Genomic DNA, 212 nt, shown 5'->3' with positions numbered 1-212 from the left:
ATTCCTCTCCCCACAGGTATTCCGAAGAAAAGAAACAATATATATCCAGATTAAAACAGAGGAAAAAGCTACCTTATTTTCCTCTCCAGCATCCCGTGTTCAGAAATGACAGGCGGGTCTTTTGTTAGACAGTTTCCTTCTTGCTATCATGCTATTAGTGTCATTTTATTTGACGCATATTTTGTTTCTCTTGAATAAACACGCATGAATTT

This window comes from Penaeus monodon, chromosome 21 (assembly GCF_015228065.2).
Source record: "Penaeus monodon isolate SGIC_2016 chromosome 21, NSTDA_Pmon_1, whole genome shotgun sequence".
Taxonomy (NCBI): domain Eukaryota; kingdom Metazoa; phylum Arthropoda; class Malacostraca; order Decapoda; family Penaeidae; genus Penaeus; species Penaeus monodon.
This window is presented reverse-complemented; position numbering follows the sequence as displayed.